This window comes from Cebus imitator, unplaced genomic scaffold (genome assembly GCF_001604975.1).
Source record: "Cebus imitator isolate Cc_AM_T3 unplaced genomic scaffold, Cebus_imitator-1.0 Scaffold170, whole genome shotgun sequence".
Taxonomy (NCBI): Eukaryota; Metazoa; Chordata; class Mammalia; order Primates; family Cebidae; genus Cebus; species Cebus imitator.
Window position 1 is genome coordinate 3,914,968 of NW_016107485.1, and position 9,614 is coordinate 3,924,581.

Consider the following 9,614-nt stretch of genomic DNA (forward strand, 5'->3'; position numbering starts at 1 on the left):
CACCATCATTATCATTATCACCACCTCCACCATCACCACCATCATCACCAACACCAGCACCATCATTACCACTACCATCATTACCACCATCACCATCATCAACACCAGCACCATCATCACTACCACTACCATTATCACCACCATCACCATCATTATCATTATCACCACCTCCACCATCACCACCACCATCACCAACACCAGCACCATCATCACCACCACTACCATCATTACCACCATCACCATCACCATCATCATTATCACCAGCTCCATCACCACCACCACCATCATCATCACTACCACCAGCACCATCACCACCTCCACCACCACTACCAACACCAACATCATTACCACCACCATTAACACCATCATAACTATCACCACCATTGTCCTCAACACCAACATGACCACCACCACCATCACCATCACCAAAACCATCATCACCACCACCACCATCACCATAATAATCACCATCACTGCCATTACCCTCACTACCACCATGATCATCACCATCACCACCACCATCACTAACACCAACATCACCATCACCATCACCAGCATCAGCACCAACATCATCACCACCATCATCATCATCACTATCACCATCACCATCATCATCACCATCACCAACACCATCATCATCACCACCATCACCATCACCAACACCATCACTTCCACTATCACCACCACCATCACTATTGTCACCACTATCACCACCATGACCCCATCGAGCAATGGCCAACAGCTCTCTATGCATCATCTGGTCAATCTTTACCACAACTCCATGGCATACAGGCCATTCTCATTCTTACTTCATGGTGAGGGAGACGGGGAACAGGGAAATACAGCCACGACCATAATCAGTCAGCTGGTACCCGGCAGAGTCAGTTCCCAGCTCAGGTCTGCTCACTACCAAGCCCAAGCACTGAACCATTCCAGGCACCAACCTGGGATGGGAATGGTGCCCTGGAACAGCCCTCCCCAAGCTGAGTCATCAGGCAGTGGTGATACAGCTGCTGACCCAGCCAAGATGTCCAAGTCTTCCCAAGGCAGTGGGGAAACCCGCCTCCTAGAATCTTCCAGCCAGCACTCCAGAGCCCTGGAAGTGCACTGTCAGGATGCCCTGTCTCTCCAGAGCTCAGAGCCCTGGTGGAGGAAAACCTCAGGCCTGGCCTGGTGGCCCCTGACCCCGTGTGTGTACATGTGTGTTCATGTGTATGTATGTATGTATACGTGTGTGCACATGTGTGTTTTCATACAGGGAGGCAACTTATTTATCCCTTTGTCAACAACCACGCACCAGCTAATATCACTGCTAGAAGAACAAGCAACAAATTTGTTCAGGAAATACTAGAATCCAGGAATTTCAGAATATCTTAGAATCACCCAGAACCTTGTAGGCCCAAATTTTAACTACAATCATCCTGAATCTATAGTGTGGGTTTCAGAGCATGGGCACTGGAAGCTGAGACTTGTATTTGAGTCCTGACACCAATCCACCATAGCACACAACTCAGCTGGCAGGTGCTGCAGCTTCCCTGTCTATAAAATGAGAAGACAACTGCTCCGTGGCAGGGCTGCCGTGCAGATGAGCTGGGGTAACACCACCGCGCACTAGGCAGGTGCACGGTGAGACCCCCGACAGTCTCCCATTCTTGTTAGTATCCTCTGCCATGGAGTTTCAGACTCCTGAACCCCAGGGGTCCCGGAAACAGTGTCTGGTTTTAGACTCTAATTGTTTCCAGGTCTTCAAACAGGGAATCTCTGAAAAGAATGAGAGCCCGGAGGTGACCTAATCCGTCACCAAACACACTCACAAGCTCAAAAATCACATGGTCACACTCACACACCCACAATCACATGCTCCATAGCATACTCACACACAGACACACACATAAACACAATCATACACACACAGACATACACAGACAACACACACATAAACACAATCACACATACACAGACATACAACACACTTCCAGACACAATCACACACACACATACACATACTCACAGACACATAATCACACCCGGCACATGGGTACACCAGCATGCACTCATACAGACACATGGACACACAATTACACACACAGACAGACACAATTACACAGACACACAATCACACACAGAGACATATACACATAACACGCACATACAGGCATACACACACAGATGCACAATCACACACAGCACATGGGTACACCAACACGCACTCAGAGAGACACACACACTCACAAACACACAATCACACACACAGACATACACACACAATTACACACACATACATACACATATAACACACATAGACACAAAAAGACACACAATCACACACAGCACATGGTTACACCAGCATGCACTCAGACACACAATTACACACACAGCCATACACACAACACACAGATACATAATCACACACAGACATACACACATAACACACACTCACACAGACACACACATAACCACACACATGGCACATAGATACACCAGCACCCACTCACACAGATATACACACTCACATACACACAATCACACATGCAGACATACACACACATACATATACACAATCACACAGATACACTCACATAACATACATTCACACTGACACCAACAGACATGCATGAACACAAAGAATACACACACACATACACAATCACACATACATAACATACAATCACAAAGACATATACTCACAGACATACATACACACAATCACACACACACTGACACGTAAACACACAAAACACCCATTTACAGACACATACATAACTCACACAGACACACATACACACAATCACACACCCAGACACATACATATGCACGCAATCTCACAGATCAAATACACTCACACAGACACACACTGGCACATATGCACACACAGAATACACAGACACGTACACACAATCACACACACAGACACAACAGTCACTCACACACACAAACCAATGCAGAGCCTACATCTGGTGGTCTGCAGAAAAGCCTTTGTGAGACTGCGGGAAGCCTGCCTTCCAGAATATTCCAGCCAGCCTCCCAGAGCCCCTGGAACCCTCTATCTGCTCCCTCTTCCGCATGACAGCCCTGCAGACGCATGACAACAGCCCGCCCACCCCGGAGCCTCATCTGCCCCAGGCCTCTTGTCACCAGCTCCCTCAACCATTCCTTGGGTGACAATTTCCACATCGCATGCCTCCCTGGGACCCCTCCCCAGTCACACTCGACTCTGCCCCCTTTCCTCTCCCTGGGCAGGATCGGACTTGCATCAAGCCACCCAGAGCACAGCAGACAGGTTACCTGCCTGATTCTGGCCTTTCCTGATGCAGACTGGGAGTATCAGGGCCCAGCTGGCAACCCAGTCCTACTGCAGCACCTGTGGGTCATGTGGTCCACTGATGCCCTCAGATCTTCTTCAGAGAAGCTGAGCTGAGCCAGAGCTCCTCAGCCTAAAGAGGAAAGGCTGAAGTACGGCCCCCCAATTGCATGACCTGACACAAAACTTGCTCTGGTCTGGTCAGCTGAGCCTGCCCACATCTGATAGTCATCTCAGACCTGTCACAAAAATGAACAGCTGGCCCTCCCAGCTCTGCAGCCTACTGAGTGGGTTCAGTCAGCAACCCCTCCCATGACAGCCAACGAGAATCAAAGGCGACATTATCTGTGAGTTCTTACGATATGCCAGGCACAGAGTAAGCTTTTGAGAAGTGCTTTTGCTCTCTCCACCTTGTAGGTGAGGAAACTGAGGCACTGGAAGGTTAAAGGATCTTCCCAAGGTCAAAAGCTACTTACTGAAAGAGCTGGGATTTGGATCTGGGCAGTCCAGCTCGAGGTCACCAGTTTTAAAGGGCTGTCCAGGCCAGACTGTGGACAGGAGGTTGCAGCCCACCTGCTCCCCTCCCGTACCTGCCCACGTATCTGTCACCAGGCATTACGATTTGTTTGTTTTCAGCCAGCTCTCGACCTTATGACAAGTGCAGCAAGCATGGCTGTGTCAGAACCTCCATCAGTGTGTTTGAACATTTCCCAGCAGGTGCTTCTGCTGATCAGTTTTTACTCACTCTGCAGTAATTAGGGCCTTGGGTCTTACTTCAGCTAGCAAATCAGGGTGAACATGGTCCCTGAAGGGAGGGAGGGGTGTCCAGCAGGAAGAGCACTGGATCAGGAGTCCCAGGACTAGAGCTCAAGGACCCAGCTCCACCCTCCCCACAGCACACGGTCTCCCCAGGCTTCATTTCCTCTTGCCAAAATGCAGAAGACGATGCCTTCTCTACCTCAAAGACCAGATCACAAATGGGGGGAAAAGATTTGGAAAGCAATTTCATGAAAGAAAAAGAGCTTCATTGTATGAGGCCCCATGCTAGGTGCTGCAGAAACACGTCTGAGCCTCACCAAAATCCTTTCAGGTGGAAGGTATTATCCCAGTTTTATAAGAAGTGGATGCTCCTGTGATGCCAGTGACCTGATCCTCTTGCCGTGGTTGTGGACTTGCTCATCTCTACCCTAGCTGGGACAGAGCTTATGCCCTTTCCAAAAGGCGCCTAAGACCCTAGAACCACAGAGGGCTGGATGCAACCCTCGCTGCTCAACAGGGTAGGGCGGGCAGCAGGCAGCAGAGGGAAGACCCTAATGCCGCTCTCTGTGTGCACCATTACCCAGACCGCTCTGGCCAGCGTCCAGGAGAAGGGAGCAGTGGGCAGAGGCGGAGCCTCAGAGATGAAGGGAGAAGGTCTGGGAGGCAGGGCCAGGTCTGCACTGAACCTGGCCCTGAAGAGCCCACAGCATCCACAGAACCTCCACCCTTGAGGTACCACGTCCTTCTCCCCTCCTATCAGGGAGCCCCAAAAGCACCCAGCTCTTTCGCAAGGGTCTCCAGACAAGCCATGCTAAATCCTCTGCACCCCTCACCTATCAAATACAGTCTGGGTGCTCCAATCCCAGAGCACGAGTGGAACCCAGGACTCATGGCCATGTCCCCACACAGCACCTGGCAGGGGTGGCCCAAATCCTCTCCCACAGGCACAGGCACAGCAGCTCCAAGAGGGCAGGCTTTGTCTGTTCCCTTCCGCTCATTGCTGTGTCCCCAGCGACCAGAACAGGGCTTGGAACACAGTACGTGAAGAATAAATATAAGAGAGAAAGGGAAATCAGAAAATCTGATTTGTTTTCTTCCCTCTGTAGACTGGCAGCCACGGTGAGGGGAGAGACTCATCTCACATCTTCCTGGATGTCAGGATCCACAGACCCACGGGTCTACTCATCCACAGGTCCACAGACACATACCCCACAGATTCATAGATCCCTGGACCCACAGGCCCAGAGACCCACAGACCCACACACTCAGACACTCCCAGAGATCCACAGTCCACACACCTACTGTGTGCAGGGCATACACAGCTCCCTGGGCTCTCTGAGTCCCCAGGCCAGACCCAGGACTCTGGGGGGCATAAGAGTTGACTGAGGGCATTAAGGCTGGGCATGTCCTAGGAACATATGGGAAGAAAACGTTCTGCAGCAAAGAACAGGAGGCAGGTTGGAAAGGAGAAGTGGGGACTGGAGGACAGGTGAGGAAGAGGAGCAGCAGCAGGGAAAGAGCTGGTGACAGAGGAGAAGGGATAGAGGGGAGGGTGCCCTGCTCTCCCTGCAGCCCAGAGGGGTCTCTCTAGACCCCTACACGCAGCTCGGCATCCCCTCTTTCCAGACAGATTAGAAAGCAGCCTCCGAAGTGGAGACAGCCACGCATCAAGGAGCCACACAGGAGCCTGTCTGATTACCTTGGAAAGCACTAGGACCTGGTGGGGGATGGAGGAGGGAAGGCAGGAGCCCCGCTACGGTGGGGGAGGGACAGAGTGATGCCCAGAAACAGACTGGCCTGAGAGCCCCTTCCTGGAGGCTGAGGCCCAGGGCCACACTTGGGGTGTGGAGTGAAGGCGGCAGAGAGGGCCACAGAGGGGGCGTGATGAGGGAGACTGGGGGAGGGGAGATGGAGGTGGTGACCCTGGTGGGCTCAGGGAGGGGACCTGGGTCCAGAATCACAGAGAGGCTGCGGTCCTCGAAACTGCTCCCAGCGAGGCTGTGGGCTCAGGAGAGGCAGGATGTCTGCCGCAGAGAGAGGGTGAGAGAGGGGGGGTTCTCGCAGCACCCTCCACCCCTACCTCGCCACCCAAGGTCAAGGGGAACCCTCAGGGACCCAAGGACTGCCTGGCGCCCCCTGGTGGGCCTGGGAGATGCCCTCGCAGCCCCAGCTTCCTAGGGAGGGCTTGAAATGGGGTTGAGGGGTGGGGAGGGGCATGCAGGGTGGGGAGGGAGGAATGGGGAAGAAGCGGGAAGAGAACCTTAGTCAAAAGGAAGGGGAAGGGGCCTCCAGCCAGACCTGCAGCCCCTTCCCCAAGCCTCCCATCATGAGCCTTGGGCAGGCACGGCAGCTCTGCGAAGCCAGGAAGACAGCGTGGAGGGCAAGGCGTGGGGCTTGGCCCTCTGGGGGTGTGGGTGCCAGGCCAGCTCAGCAGCCTCCAGGCACACTCCTTACCTTTTCCTCTTCCTCCCCACACTGCAGCCCCAGACCTGGCCCCTGCTCAGTGTCACCCTGTCCTGTCCTGACCTGTCACCCTCTGATGTCCCCCCCTTCTGTCTCTGCTTTGATGGTGGAGGCAGGAAGGGAACCGGGAGGTCCCTAGACTCCTGGGGCATCCCCAGCCCAGGCCTGGATCTTGAATCCTGAACAGAAAGTTTGTCCCGAAGGGTGGACAAGAGTTCCAGAAGCAAGTCCTTAGGGCTGAGAGGAGCCTCAGAAATAAGAGGTGATCAGGCGCCGGCAGGGCCTGAAGATGGGGTGTGGGGAGGCAGGCCCACACCTCAGGCCAAACCCTTCCCTTGGGCCGGGCCACAGACCCATGCTCCTGTTCACACAGCGTCCTAGCCCTGAGGTTGTGCCAGCCTCTGTGGGGTGAATCCTCCAGGTGGTGAGAGACAGAGGATAGACTGGCCACTTCCCCGGGCCAATCGCGAGGACTCTCCTCACATGGAGATCAGACCCCAGTACACCACACACGCCAGACATGCAGGCCCACTCCAGTGCTCGCTCCTTCTCTCTCTCTCTCTCTCTCTCTCTCACACACACACACACACACACACACACACACCTCTGGACCCAGGATACAGACCCTCAGGACGGGAATTTAGCGCAGAGGTCTTCTCAGACCCCAATCTTTCCATCAGCTCAGGAGCCCCCAGGGTCCTGACAGGGAAGAAAGACACTAGCAAAGGGGCTGACTGAGGCCTCAGCCTGGGCCCACCACAGCCCCCTCCCCCAGGCACCCTGACTTCCCCCAAAAGAGGCCTCCTCACCACTGCCAAGCCCTCTCGTCTCAACGGCCCTCCCCAACACCACCCAGTAGGCAATTAGCACCCAATCAACATGAGCACTCATTACATAACACCTCCAGCCTCCAGAGGGTCCCTTTCACCCCTACAGTCCCGGCTGCAACCCTGGTGGCTTCATACAGCGAGGCCTCCGCCCCACTGGGGTGCCGGCCAAGGAGGGGGTCTCCGCCACCCCTGCCTCCAGGAAAGTTAAACCCTGCTCGGGAGTCCCTCAGCCAGCGCCCTCCGCTGCCGCGCTCCCGGGCCAGCGCTCCCGGGCCAGCGCTCCCAGCTCAGCCCGCCGGACACCGGCACCAGCTCTGGCCCAGCTGCCCGCAGCCGAAACTGCGGAGGGGCAGGAGGGGCAGCAGGACGCGCGGACAGCCCGGGGCCCGGCCGGCAGCCTGACTTGTTGAATAAATTTCTGCAGCGCTGGCTCGGCCGGCTTCAGTATTGGCACCGAGAGAACTTTCGTGGCCTTGAAGAGGGGACCGGTCAAAGTTTCCTGTCCTTCCTCCCAAGGCATGGCCCCAAAGGCGCGGGATGGGGGGCTCACCTGACGGGCACGCGCGAGTGGGGGGGATTGGTCCCCAGAAATAAATAAATAAATGCCCCAGTGAAGAGAGAGGCCAACGCGCCAAGAAACTGGCATCGAAGAGGAGCCCTCCCCTCCTCCCCCCACCCTGCCCCCCACCTACCTTGGCATGGACGTGGCCAGGCCGCGGGGGATCGTCCAGGTTCGAGATGCGGGGACGACGCGTCCCCTTCCGAAGCAGGCGATAGAGAGGGACCCCCAGCCCCGCCAGCCGACCCCCCGCCAATTCAGGATCAGCTGAGCCCCCGGGGCACTGGGGGCGGCGGGCGGGGGGCGGCGGGCCCGGGAGCCCGGGCCATGGCGGGAGGCGGCTGGCGGGCTGTAGGGATGGCGAGGCTCCTGGCGGGCGGCGGGCGGCGGGCGGCAGGCGGGAGCGCGGCGCTCCGGGCCGGGGCGGGGACGCGGGTGCTGCGGGGACCGAGCAGCAGGGCAAGTGCCTGGGAGAGACCCGCGCGGCGGGGAGCGGGGGGCCGGGGCCGGTTCCTCGCCCGCCTCGGCTCGGCTCGCGCCTCCAGCCCCGGGCTCGAGGCGCGGGGTCTGCGCGCGGCGGGGGCTGCGGAGGAGCCGGAGCGCCTGGCGGTGCGGGGACGTGCGGCGGCTGCGAGACCGAGCCGCGCCGCGTGCGAGGAAAAGCCGTCCTTATACTGACACCAAATGTCTTCGGGGAAAGCTGCAGGCGCGGGACGCTGGAGTGGGGGGAGGCGTGGAGGCGACAGACAGACTGACGGCGGTGGCTGGTGAGCTCCCACCCTTCCCCAGGGCGCATGAAACCCCCAGCCCGCGGCCAGCTCCTTAAAATTAAGGGTCGTGCCTGGGGGAGGGTCCTGACCTCTTGGCATGGGGGCTGCGTCATGCGTAAAAAGGGGTGGGGAGGCATTACTGCCAACCCCCATGTCCCAGGTGTCTGTTCTGCCACGTTCCACCCTGGCTTCTCACTGAGATCCAGGTCGGGGGTGTTCACCCCACTACCCCATGAGGAGTCACCCACCTAAGGCCCCAGCTCTTAAACGGTGGAGCTGAGCTAGCACCCAGTTCTAAAGCTTGCTCCAGGGCCCAAGCTGCGTCCTCCCCACTTCTCATTCACACCCCTCCTTCTTCCCAACCTCCTAGGCTTGGCTGAAAGGCCGCCTCCTCCAGGAAGGCTTCCCAGAGGGTCCCCAGGTGGAACAGATGCCTCTTTATCCAGCTCTAAAGGCTTCGGCCTCACCACTTCCCAGGACCCTGTCCCACCAGTTCCCCCATGCTATGCTCATCAGCCCTGTCTCCCTTCCTCTCTCACCCAAGGGCTGTGGGTTGGGGAGAGGGAGTGTTCAAGGTTATAACCACCTTTTATTTGCTCATTTACATCCAGCCAAACAAATTAAAAGCATCAACACTCTCCCCAATGCAGGCCAAATGGTCTACTCACTGGCTCACAACTCAGAAAGCATTTAGTGAGTGCCTGCTATGTGCTAGGCACCTCTTTAAATCACCTGGAGGCTGGGTGTGGTGGCTCACATCTGTAATCCCAGCACTTTGGGAAGCTGAGGCAGGTGGATCACCTGAGGTCAGGAGTTCGAGACCAGCCTGACCAATATGGTGAAACCCCATCTCTACTAAAAATACAAAATTAGCCGGGCATGGTGGTGCATGCCTGTAATTCCAGCTACTCAGAAGGCTGAGGCAGGAGAAT

At 56.1% G+C, this 9,614-nt stretch overlaps 1 protein-coding gene across 2 annotated transcripts in view; it reads right to left on the reverse strand.

Annotated features, from left to right (window-relative positions):
* The window catches only part of CACNA1I (calcium voltage-gated channel subunit alpha1 I), a 127,595-nt gene extending 119,376 nt beyond the window's left edge, over positions 1–8,219 (reverse strand). For both annotated transcript variants that reach the window (XM_017544568.2, XM_037744373.1), the window contains exon 1: positions 8,046–8,219. The gene's annotated coding sequence lies outside the window, so the exon portion shown is untranslated. The remainder of the gene's footprint in view (positions 1–8,045) is intronic.
* Between the last annotated feature and the right edge of the window lie 1,395 nt (positions 8,220–9,614).